The following is a 9,577-nucleotide window of genomic DNA, read 5'->3' as shown; positions in this document are numbered from 1 at the left end:
TTGAAAACGTGGATAAATATGTATTGGTTCAGTTTTTTTATATGCAATTTTACAGATCCTACGCAAATGTTGTTTAGGTAAACACTTTTTAGGTTTAGACTTAGTAACTTAAAGGGGACCCTTCATAGGGCTGATCTTTCAAATACAGTATTTGAATAAAGTATATTATTAATGGGTTTTTTGTTTAATATGAATACATGATGCAGCAGATAACCTAGTAACCTTTGTGGCTGTCTTAGTTGGTGTTTATAGAAGAATCCGCCTTACAAGAAGGGGTTTCTCTCTACTAATTAAAACATTCATTAATCAGTAGGTAGTTTTGGGGAATAGTGTGTGTGTGGATGGTGAGTTGAGGGAAAATCATAGACAAAAGTTATGGTTAGTCTGTAAAATGAGGGGGAGATGTTCACAAAGCAAACTCTCAACCCCACAATAAAGTTAACGAAAGAAACAAACTCTGTGTGAAATTAAAATTGTAATCCCAGAAACAGTCAGATAGTACATGTACGAAAAGCTAAATCACGTAGGAGGGATTAATAAATATTTGACCATGAAAATTATTCGTTCTTAAAAATGGGAATAATAAAGATGAAAAAATCTTTATACTAAAATCTTCGTTCTTAAAAAATATATGGAAAGAACTAAAGAAATCCCTAAAGAAATCCCATGGAATATGAAACACCAGTTCCACGAGGCAAACCCAAAAATCCCAAGGATAAAGACAAGCTGACTGCGACACCATTAGGCTCGTAAACGGCTGCGAATCTTCAGGGGTAGAGCGCAACCGAGCAAGGGGGTTTCTAGTCCAGCGCTGGACCTCCACCCGACCCCCTCGTGCCGAGTCAAGAAAGGAAAAAGAGAAGAACAACAAGCCACAACTCTGGACAAAAACTAAGGCTAAAATCCATGGACAGACTAACACGACCAAGGCTTCCAAGTCGATTAACTAAAACTAGAAAGTAACTCTTACCAAAAACACAACTCATCATGTGTATCATGGACGTTCTGAAGCAAAATTATAGTTTAATTAAAAAATAAAATAAAGAAAAAAAGGATTCCTGGTTACTTACATGGAAGAAAAAGCTACGCAAATGTTGTTTAGGTAAACACTTTTTAGGTTTAGACTTAGTAACTTAAAGGGGACCCTTCATAGGGCTTATCTTTCAAATACAGTATTTGAATAAAGTATATTATTAATGGGAATCATATCATATCTGAAGCAAGAGTGGTCGTGAGAAGGACTGTTTAGGTGACATTGACTGACGTTTCGACAACCTGACCGGAAGTCGTCACCAGAGTGAAGTAATTAATTATTTGTGTAACGTCATTAGATAGTACAAATACCTTGGTCGATGATGTGATAAGTCAACGAAGTCGAGACATTATTGTTCGACTGTCAGTTGAGCAAAGCTGTCATTGGCTGTAAAGACTGTAAACAGTGATTGGTGTGTCTGCATCTGTCTACGTCTTACATGTCTGTACATGTGTTGTTAGTAAGTCGGTCAATGTGTTGACGTCCTTGGTAAGTCGTTTGTAGGGTGCTGGAAGTTGTAGGCATCAGATTACAGGTCACTGTTCTAATTTAGTGAACCAGCTTCCAGTACGATCCGTTGGTAATAATTAATACGGTATGTAACGCATTCAGCAGAGTCCCAGTCGATTTTTCGTTGGGAGGCCAGTTAAAATCAAGACGTCATGAGTTAAACGTTTGTTTTTATATGTCATAAGAAACTGCTTCACGTACGGTATCCATTTTAGCCACATACATTATCCTTCTTCTTGAAAGCAATGTAGTGAAATCAGCTAATTTAAGGATAAAATGTAATTTTTCTAGGTTATTTTGGAGCCTGTTTTTATGAAAAAGAGTATCAATGATCAAATAATTCAGTGAGACCTTGTGTGTACGCAGTAATATCACGAAACGCTTACCTCTGAATACTGCAAGTCAACAAGATTGAATACGCTATGTAAACCAAGTGCGAGCCAAACAAAGGATATCGCAGGCCTCATTGTCTCGGCTTTTGGAAACTCTACAAAATAAACGCTGCTGTCAAGAAATGATTTATAATATGACACGCAATCTCACTCTTAATGAAATTTTATTATTTTTTTCTTTGGCTCAAAGTAATAGCTGCAAAACACAGGTCATTTTGTATTAGTTCACATCAGCGATGGAAGCAATCGGACGTTTTCATTCGTCGGGTTCATTTTTAACAGTTGAAAAGCCAGAATGAAAGGCCAGAAAACTTTCATTTTATAGAAAACTATAAGATTCAATCGCCTGTTTATTCCTTTAAAATTTTCTTTGCATGATGCAATATGATCTATATGATTAATAATGCATATGGTTGGATATAAATAGCTGTCATCCTATCTCCTCCTTGCTTTTGGCAACTTTTCACTTGTCTTTCTTAGTAAAATGAAGTCGAAAACGCAGTTATATCAGCTTATAACACATTAAACAGAGCTACCCGAGTTGAGAGCAAAATTTCCGAGAGAGAGTTTAGTTGAACTGATTGTAATCCACACTGCTTGCCAGAGGAAGTTAAAACTTGAAAAATATTCACCATCTGATAGAATATACATGAAAAAAATTCTCTAAGTTGGCGCCCTCGTGAAGTTGAACATTTCCAGCATTTTGTCTATGGCATCCGTTGCTCGGCATATAGTTTGCAAATCCTTCTACAGTAGGAAGGCAAGGATTATACAGTATGAAGGCAAAAACTGAATTCAGACTGATAATTTGATTGATAAGGCTCATTAACTTAATACCGGAACAATGTCCTCTGGGATACGTAGAGGTAGAGAACTCAGTTAAATTACTTAGGTTAAATCATATTGAGGTGCATCCTGCTAGCAGAGCCTTTCTTTTGCTTGCTTGATTTTGGCGTTCTCGAGAAAGGCTCTGCATGAATCGAGTAAGGTCTTTTTTGAGTATGCGCTGCATGTTGCCAGGATACAGTCTCGAACGCAAGCCTAATATGCCAGATCTCGCCGCCATCTTGGTTTTTCATGCCAGCGGGCTCAATTATAACCATCGGTTTTGTCACTAAACGGACACTTGTACTGGAAAAACCGGTTTGACGAGAGAAAACAAGATTGACTAGTCCAGAAGTTCGGGCTGCGGCGGCTTCGAAGAGTTGACGCGATTCGGGCAGAGCCTACTTTTCTCCTCCTCAGTAAAGAAAAATACAAGAGGAGGCTCTGCTAGCAGGGTGATTGAGGTGGAAACTTTGAAAAATGATTCCGGCAAACCGCAATATTAACCGTCCCCCTGTGAAACTAGATTCAAAATTCGAAAACTTCCTTTCACCTCTTTTCGAATTTAAAAATTTAGAAAAACGTACCTAGAAATCGCTCAGCCAAATAGTATTTAGATTTCTCATATACTTTAGGATTTTTCTGTTGGCGAAAGCGTTTGTCTACCTTGATCGCAAACGCTAGGCTTCAGAGGTGTGACTTGCACAAGTAACTCATTGTTGAAAAACCTAAACATGGAATGAGACCTTGAAAACAATTTTTTGTAAATAAATTAGGAAGCTTAGTCGAGTGATTGTATTTTTTGACATCATTTTTGCCGTGACTCTTTTTCGAACCTTATGGAAAAATCTTAGATAAACGTCTTTTTTTCAGTTTCATGAAAGAAACGTTCAGTTAAAACGTTTTAGTGAAGAATAAAAATCAAGTAAATAAATTAGGAAGCTTAGTCGAGTGATTGTATTTTTTGACATCATTTTTGCCGTGACTCTTTTTCGAACCTTATGGAAAAATCTTAGATAAACGTCTTTTTTTCAGTTTCATGAAAGAAACGTTCAGTTAAATCGTTTTTGTGAAGAATAAAAATCAAAGCTTAGCCCTGAAAATTGCAACGTTACAATTTTGAAATGGTTGAGTAAACCAAGTGCAGGCTACAGGAAGGATAGAGGGCAGTGTATTGTCACCTTCGACAAAAGTGAATGCTGTTGGAAAGAAATCTTGCAAAGGTGTCTTTTAGCCCAGCAGGTGAAAATAACACACAACCAAGCCATAAATTAAGACATCCTGTTATTTTAAAGATGTCACTGCCTTTACATTCGAGCATCCTCCAAATTCCAAACTAACCGAAATAAACAGTAATTATTATCAATATACGCGGCCAAATAGAAAATCGGCCTCTTCAAAACACACGCTCAGCGGGCCGCAAAAGACTGACAGCGGGCTGCTAATGCATTATCAGCCCTACAGCTGAGTGGGTCTTGCTTCAACTTTGTGATATGCCAAATATTTATAGACGATTTTACGCATTTTTTCGGTAATTTTAAATAAGTTCACTGGACTGAGTTGATTCTTTAATAGCTTGTTCAATCAACACTTACATGATGATTTGAAGTGACTATGAATTCGTTATTCACTTAGCTTTTATTATTAAAACTCGCATTCTTGATATCATTTGGCCTTGTTTATTGATAATGATGATAATGACATGACTTTTTTCGGGAATATTGTTTATTTGCGCCCGCGTAGTGTCATTTGCGGCCCTCGGACCGCAAATGACACTACGCGGGCGCAAATAAACAATATTCCCGAGAAAAGTCATGTTATTCCCTTATTAACATGAATGAAATGAATGTATATTGAAGTGCGGGTTATATAAGTACAAGAGAACGTTCCTCGCACTTAACTGGACTTTTTGAGCAATTGTTTTTCATAGGCATCTGAAAAATTCAGGTGACTCCATCGGGATTCGAATCCATGACCTCTGCGATGCCAGTGCAGTACTTTACCAACTATGCTATGAAGCGACACAGTTGAAAGCAGAAGTTGAACCAGGGACTACCAGGGACAAATTCAACCAATGGCCAGGATCCATGTCCTGAACCGGGGATCTCCGGATTTCAAGGCATGCGCCCTAACCACTGGGTTACACTGCCCCTCACAGTTGAGAGCAGATCATTTGTTAGGCTCATTTAGCTCCGTGAAGGACCCAAATGTGTGGCTTCACAGCTCAGTTAGTAGAACACTGCACCGGCATCGCACTTTGAGATTTTCTTTGCATGGTCCGATATGTTCTATATGATTAATAATGCATATGGTTGGATATAAATAACTGTCATCCTAGCTCCCCCTTGTTTTTGGCAACTTATCACTTGTCTTTCTTAGTAAAATGAAGTCGAAAACGCAGTTATATTAGCTTATTAGTAAAATCCAACTAGTGGTCTATTACCAATACTGCGTTCTGATTGGTTGAGCTACTAGTAGGCTATTTGTTATAGCCCACTAGTAGCGAAAAGCGCCGGCTTTGAAAACCAAAACAACAATTAACGTCTAGCTTTAACTAGCGAAAGATGTTTTGTCTCGATATTTTTTTGACCAACTAGTTGGATTTTACTAACAATTATTCCTCGAGCCCGAATGGGCTCTGAGTCAATAGCCTATTGACTCAGAGCCCATTCGGGCTCGAGGAATAATTGTTAATTAGACATTGAACAGAGCTACCCGAGTTTGGATTAAATTTAGTTAAACCGATTGTAGTCCACAGTGCTTGCCAGAGGAAGTTAAGACTTGAAAAATATTAACCATCTGATAGAATATATATGAAAAAATTCTTTAACTTGTCGCCCTCATTGATATTCGCATCGTTCGAGCTGTTGTGCCCTGCCTGAAGTTAAACATTTCCAGCATTTTGTCTATGGAATCCGTTGCTCGGCATATAGCTTGCATATAGCATAAATCCTTCTACAGTAAGAAGACAACGATTCTACAGTAGGAAGGCAAAAACTGACTTCAGACTGATAATTTGATTGATAAGGCTTATTAACTTAATACCGGAACGTTTTTACTTCATCCTCTGGGATACGTAGAGGTAGAGAACTCAATTAAATTACTTAGGTTGAATCATATTGAGGTGGAAACTTTGAAAAATGAATCCGGCAAACCGCAATATTAACCCTGTGAAAATTGAATAAATTTTCGAAAACTTTCTTTAACCTCTTTTCGAAATTAAAAATTCAGAAAAAAGTACCCAGCATTTGCTCAGCCAAAAAGTCTTTAGATTTATCATATACCTTAGGATTTTTCTGTAGGCGAAAGCTTTTGTCTAAGTATCTCATTTTTGAAAAAGTTAAACAAAGGAATAAGACCTTGAAAACAATTTTTTGCAACGAAATTAGAAAGCTTAGTGGGGTGATTTAATTTTTGAGATCATTTTCACCGTGACTCTTTTTCGACCCTGTTGGAAAGATCTTAGTTAAACGTCTTTTTTTCAGTTTCATGAAAGAAATAAGCAAAAAGTAAAGTCTGCGACCATGACATTGTTTTAGCAATGATTTAAAAAAACGTTTTAGTGAAGAATAAAAATCAAAGCTTACCCTTGAAAATTGCAACGGTACAATTTTAAAATGGTTGAGTAAACCAAGGGCAGGCTACAAGCAGAATATTGGGCGGTTTATTGTCACCTTCGACAAAAATGAATGCTGTTGGAAAGAAATCTTGCAAAGGTGTCTTTTTGCCCAGCAGGTGAAAATAACACACAACCAAGCCTTTACATTCTTAATTGACCGACATGAACAATATTTAACATGAATGAAAGGAATGCATATTGAAGTGCGAGTTATATACGAATGAGAGAAGGGATCCTCGTTCTGTTCGTCAATAATCACGCCTAGTGATTTAGCTTCTTTAACTTTAGTGATCGATCTCAATGTTTATCTGATCGTCAGAGAATGAATGTAAACGTTGGCTTGACCCAATAACCATAAATTCGGTCTTCGCAACATTCAAACTCAGTTTGTTGGAAATAAGCCATAGATTAAGACTTCTTAACTCTGAATCTAAACCATTCTCAAGATCAGTCAATGTGCTGGCAGCAAAGGTTATATTAGTATCATCAGCAAAATGCTTGGGGAGGTCAACTTAAGACAATTTGGCAGATCGTTAATATATTGAAACTAGGAATAAAAGTGGTCCAAGGTTGCTACCCAGTGGGGTGCCACAAGAAACTGATGTAGCATTAGATAACTGGCCAGCAAGACTACATCTTTGACTTCGGCGGAAAAGATAAGAATCAAAAGACTTAATCCTGATTGTGTCAACACCATATAATTTATACGGACTTTCCGTAAGAGAATATTATGATCAATGGTGTCGAAGGCCTTTTTAAGATCGATGAAAACTACACCGTTGACAAGGCCATTGACAATATTAACCGACCAGCTGTTTGCAGTAAAACAGAACATTCAGAACAACTGTTAAGAATCCCAACTGGCCGGAGACAAGCCAGTTGGCTATTTACAAGTGCAGCTGAGAAGTTGCATTGAATCAGGGACTACCAGGAACAAATTCAACCAGTGGCCAGGATCCATGTCCTGAACCCGGGATCTCCTGATCTCAAGGCATGCGCCCTAACCACTGGGCCACACTGCCTCTCACAGTTGAGAGCACATCATTTGTTAGGTTCATTTAGCTCTGTGAAGGACCCAAATGTGAGGCTTCATAGCTCAGTTGGTAGAGCATTGCACCGGCATCGCACAGGTCCTGTGTTCAAATCCCTTTGGAGCTCGAGTCACCTGAATTTTCCAGGTTCCTATAAGAGACAATTGCATAAGTTGTCTAGCTAAATGCGAGGATCACTTCTCTCATTTGAGTAATTAACATAAAAAATATTGCGAACAGAGGCAAATGTAAAAAGGACTCGCGCATTGAAAACTGCCAATAAGCTGAAAGGAACTGGCGATGCATCGATTCTAGGGATGATACGTTGGCGTGCAAAGTAAAACAGAAAAATACGAACACATTGACGAATGAAGATATGTTGGTGTGCAAAGTAAAAAAGAAAAATACGAAAACATTGACGAATGAAGCACGATGACTTTATCAAGGATAATAGCAGCAATTACCGCACTCTATTCAAGTTACGGCGGCGAAGACGCTTTTAACCGGGAGGATAACAGGGCGGTGCATCCCGCTATCGATGATACCGTTAAACTGGTGAGTCAACTGGGAACTTTCTTTTTTTTCAGAAAATTGAGGCCACTGGCTCCCTGGTCAACTCGTTTGTGACTACACGACCAGCTCCAACGCTGACTCGCCGTTTATCCGGGACAAAATATTGCATTTGCAACGCAACCTCGAAATCGAAACACTCGGCCAACTAAGAAACAAGTTAGTCAAACACCTCAAGACATAATTTCGTTCGAACTTAGGCAATAGTGGGGCTTACTACCTTCAGAATCTGGAAAAGTGAGGCCTTGACTCTTGTGGAAAGTGAGAGAATATCAGTGCAAGTCTTGGTGTGTGGACTGACCTGGAAAACGATGATAGAAGACTTCGAAACAGGAGATCCATCAGACTATTCCATCGCCCATCTTTTAGCGTGGTAGATTTTTTATTCTTTGATTGCACCTCATATCACGGAGGCCATGTCGGTGGAAAGAACAATAGAAAAAAACTCCTTTGGGAATTTGACTATATTATTATTATGCAAAACTTAAGCTACATTTTTCTAATGTCTTGGCACCAACATGGCCGTCTTATCACGTGAGTGCAATCAAAGAATACTTTGTTTTATTTTGCGTTGTGGTAAATAGCAAATTGCTTTTTGTGTACAGTGGCCATGGCCTCTAAGAAGGTTTACTTAGGTGACTTACGAAAGGGTCTTCGTTTTCCTCCCATCCAGGCCGGTATTGCGGAAACGAAGGCAAAAAACAAAGCTTTTTGATAATTTACCCGAATTGACTCACCGGGCATTGTAAACAACAGGATATCAACAGAAATAACGTGTTTTGCCGTATCTCCGCGACCCAAAGACGGGCGGGCGGAGCACCATAGGTAAGAAAATATGGTAACCTATTTGTGCGAGACATTGTGGTTTTGGTCACCATACGACTGTTCGTACGTCCACCCATTCATGTATGCCAATGTGACCAGTATCACGTGACCACATCGCGGGCTCAAATTCAAAGCTCAGAGATCAGCTTTTTTTAAAGTTGACCACTGACCAGGTACTGTTCTTCTTATTGTAAGAATAAATAACCCGGGAGCTCCGCGTTTAGGCTTAGCTAAATCTAGTCTCGGTTTTCACATGACGTCACGGCCGCCATGTTGGAGCCCCTAAACAAAGAAACGGCGGACATGTTGGAGCTCCGACCAAATCCTCCGGGAATTTATTTCTATTATAATGCAAACGTTTTCTTTTGTTTTCGTTGAAAAACATGGCTGTTGATCACATGATTGAGGGGTCTTCAAGTTTCCTCTTCGTTTTCACGTACCGCCTTGGGTGTGTTTACCAGGTCTTCTACTTTTGTTTTCCACACACCCTCGTAGGGAGTTATGCTGATACAATGAAAGCTGGACTGGATCTAGCATGTAATGGAGGCTAATGTGAGCAAATTAATTTGCATTTGAAAAGATTTGCCCGCATAAGCCTCCATTTCATGCTAGATCCAGTTCAACCGTGAGAATTCGACAATGGTCAATTGGTACACATGATAGTAGTGTTTCACTTTATAAAAGGACCTCTGTAGTCATATAATAGGACAATAACGGCCTTGAGTGAATGGCTGGTGGGCGATGATTATACTCCTATACCTTACTATGAAAG

Source organism: Montipora foliosa, chromosome 1 (assembly GCF_036669935.1).
Source record: "Montipora foliosa isolate CH-2021 chromosome 1, ASM3666993v2, whole genome shotgun sequence".
Lineage (NCBI taxonomy): Eukaryota > Metazoa > Cnidaria > Anthozoa > Scleractinia > Acroporidae > Montipora > Montipora foliosa.
This window is presented reverse-complemented; position numbering follows the sequence as displayed.